We start from the raw sequence: 4,182 nt of genomic DNA on the forward strand, positions 1-4,182 counted from the left end.
CTCAATAACACTGTTTGTTATTTTCACGGAATTGGAGCTCCACAATTTCCTAAAATCTACAATTCAAAAAAAGTTATATAAATTTTAAAAATGAAAAAAAAAAACACGGTGTGATGTGACACACCTCGCACATCATTGAATTCAAATTATAGATTCTACAATTTTAGATGAATTGCGGAGCCCCTAAATCGTCTATATGTATATTCATACGTAAAGTTAAATCTTGATAAATATACATAAATCGTCTATATGTATATTCATATGTAGCGTCAAATCTTGATTTATTAATCAAGATAAGACGCGATATGGATATGCAAAGTTCTTGCATGTTTTTTTTTTTTTGATAAAGAGGACGGTACCTCAAGATTTTATTAAAACCCTCACTTATGGCGGAGGAATACCGAGGTTACAGACAAAAAGACCTTAAAGGAAAAACAAAAACAAAAAACAACAACAAACCTTAAACAAAAAGACAACTTCCAAAAAGGAAGCAAAGACCGAGAAAAGAAAGAGCATATCTCAAAACCAAACAACGAACTCTAAAACTTGATTGACCCTTAATTAGCTAGCTCATCTGCAATCATAATTGAGTCCCTCTGGAGTACTCTACACAAGAACAACTTTAGACTATTTCTGGAAACCAAGCCACAAGATAGTCTCTTCTTTCAATTCCTTTCTTTGCCAGGCAGTCAGCCACATGATTGGCTTCCCTCCAAATATGATTAAAAGTGACTGGAGGTAGAACTTGCAGATAGTTGTTAATAGCATTGAAATCCTGGTCAAGCTTCCAAGGATTGCTAGAGTCGTTCTTAAGCCAAGAAATAGAATTTAGAGTCTGATTCTATGATTATATTACCCCTTTCTGCTACTTCATATTCAACAGACAATTCCAAAGCTTTTCTAATAGCTTTAATTTCAGCTCCATTTGCATCCTGAGATTCCACAGAGCCTGAAAAAATGCAAATGAATTTTCCCTGGCTATCCCTTAAGACACCACCAACACCTGCTTTGTTCCCTTGAAAGGATCCATCAGTATTCCATTTAAGAAATCCAAGAGGAGGGGGAATCCAGAAAACATTAGCTCTGACAGCTTTGCACAAATTTGATTTGAACTTCAACTCATCACTGGAAGTCATAATTTCTAAGCCACAATAAGGAAGGGGGATGTTGATAGCTTTAAGCCATAAGCCATACCTGATGAAAATTAGATAGAATATATTCTCCCAATCCAAATGACTATCCTCAAAAATCACCTTGTTTCTCTCTGTCCATAGGGTCCAAGTAGTGGTAGCAAACATCAAATACCACACTTTCTTTGTATCTTTACCAGAGGCAAACGACAACCATTCTTCAAATAAATTAGAAACTGATCTTGGAGAGCACCAATCCATACCCCACCAATTCATTATTCTATACCATATTGAATTTGCTCCATTGCAGTGCAAGAGGAGATGATCAATTGTCTCTGAATGAGAGTTGCAAATTGGGCATAAATTATCATCCACAATGCCTAGTCTGTGAAGCCTATCTCTTGTATTGACTCTGTCATTCAGAACTAACCAATTGAAAAAATCCACCTTTGGAGGAGCCAAACCACTCCAAACTTTAGAATAATTAATTTCATGAACAGAACTTCCATATGAATCTGCAGCAGAAGTCAAGGATTTAACTGAGAAATTCCCATCTACTGCAAATCTCCAAATAATTTTGTCCTTTTTAAAAGGGCAGATAGCAACATGCTCAATGATACCCATAAGATCTTTAACCTGCTCTTCCTCCCACTGAAACAGATTCCTTCTCCAAACCAACCTCCATTTCCAACTTTGACCATCCCACACACCAAATTGCTCTACAGATTGACTTTGAGACCCTGAAATGCTAAATAATCTTGGAAAACGATCTTTGAGAGGAATATTACCCACCCAGAGATCTTCCCAAAAATTAACCTTTTCTCCATTGCCCACACTAAAAGCCAGACCTTCTTTAATAGCCCTTTCAATCCCTCCCTCAGAAGCCCCCAAGAGACTCTGAATATTCTTCCAATTTTTAGATACTGTGTTGGAAGCAGAAGGATCTAAAATCACATCAGGTAGGTTATATTTATCTTGAAGCATTCTCTTCCACTCCCATTTTTCACTATCCTTGGCTGCATTATATCTCCAAATCCATTTAAAAAGTAAAGCTTTATTCTTCTCTATGATGGATCCTACCCCAGCACCTCCCTTATTCTTTGGCTTTATAACTTGACTCCAGCTTATGTTGTGAAGTTTCTTTTGAGTCTCAGAATCTCCCCATAGAAATTTACTTTGCAACCTCTCAATCTTCCTAGCTACACCTTTAGGCATTTTAAAAAGAGACATGTAGTATGTTGGTAAGCTACAGAGCACAGACTTAATTAAGGTCAATCTTCCTCCCGAAGATAACTGCTTTGCCTTCCACATAGCCAACCTTGTTTCAACTTTTTTAACAACAGGATCCCACATTCTATTCCTCTTCATATTTCCACCTAAGGGCATGCCAAGATAATTCATAGGTAGAAAATCAGCCTTGCACTTCATCATCATTGCCATATTCTTAACTGTGTCCTCATCAACCCCAACACCTACCAGAGATGACTTGTGAAAATTCACCTTGAGACCAGATAAAAGTTCAAAGCAACGCAGCAACCGTTTCAAATTTAACAAGGAGTCTTTGCTTTCTGTACAAAAGAAGACAGTGTCATCAGCATACTGAAGATGAGAATAAACTGCCCTCCCAGCCTTAATAGTAATTCCTTCAATCAGATTCAAGTTGGTGGCATTTCTAATCATTTGGTGGAGACCCTCAGCAGCTATTATAAATAGAAAAGGAGATAAGGGATCCCCTTGTCTCACTCCTCTATGTAAGTTTACTTCATTAGTGGGAGAACCATTCACCAGAATTGCTGTTTTTGCAGTTTGAACACATTCCATAATCCACCTCACCCATTTAAGACCAAACCCCATCTTAATTAAGACACCTTCCAAGAATCTCCACTGAATAGAATCAAAGGCTTTTTCAAAGTCTATCTTCAAAATGAACCCTTTCTTCTTTTTCTTCTTCAGATGATCTACCACTTCATTGGCCATCAAGATTGAGTCCATTATTTGTCTTCCTTTAATAAACCCTGTTTGAACTTCACTGATAACGGAACCCAAAGATTGTTTTAGCCTATTTGCAAGAGTTTTAGAGATAATCTTATATAGACTGCTAATTAAACTAATTGGCCTGAAATCCTTTAGGCTCTCAGCTCCTTCAAGCTTAGGAACCAAGGTTAAAAATGAGGAATTAACACCTTTAGGAAGATGACCATACTGATAAAATCTCTCCATCATGCTCATTATGTCTCCAGAGACCATCTCCCACATGTTTTTATAGAACCCCATGTTAAAACCATCCGGACCTGGTGCTTTGTTACTATCACAACTCCAAACAGCTTCTCTAACTTCTTCAAAGGAAAAAGGAAGCTCCAGAGAAATTCTCATTTCACTGCTGATGCAATTAAAAGTCAAACCGGGCATCTCAACCAACTTTCTACCATTATCAGAATACAATCTTTGATAATGCTGAAACACTTCATCTCTGATGGTGGTTGGATCTGCAATTCTTCTTGAGCCAATGACTAGACTAGTAATCATGTTCTTCTTACCTCTAACAGAAGCAACTGTATGAAAGTATCTAGTGTTTCTATGTCCTTCCTTAACCCACCTTGCACGAGATTTCTGTCTCCAAATGGACTCTTGAAACTTGCTTAGATACCATAAAGTAGACTGCAAACGTTTATAATTATCTTCTTCAAGGCCCGATAATATCCTCAATTCCTTCAATTTTTCCAATTTGTCAATAGCATCCTCCACTTTCTTCAAATTCTCATCAATATTACCAAAGACACTGACATTCCATTCTCTCAGAAATTGCCTCAGCCTTTTTAACTTGGGAACTATACTGTAGTGTCCCCTTACTGAAATAGAGATTCCAGCCCAAGCAGAGCTTAAAAACTGTCTAAATTGAGGATGATCCCACCAGCAATTTAAAAATCTAAAGGGCCTAGGACCCCAGTTAAGATTCATCAAGGAGATATGAAGAGGGCAATGATCTGACAAACCTCTGCTAAGACCTTGAAGAGAAAGATTGGGGAATTTGCCAAGCCAATCAGAATCTATA

The sequence above is a fragment of the Tripterygium wilfordii genome, chromosome 20 (genome assembly GCF_013401445.1).
Source record: "Tripterygium wilfordii isolate XIE 37 chromosome 20, ASM1340144v1, whole genome shotgun sequence".
NCBI lineage: Eukaryota > Viridiplantae > Streptophyta > Magnoliopsida > Celastrales > Celastraceae > Tripterygium > Tripterygium wilfordii.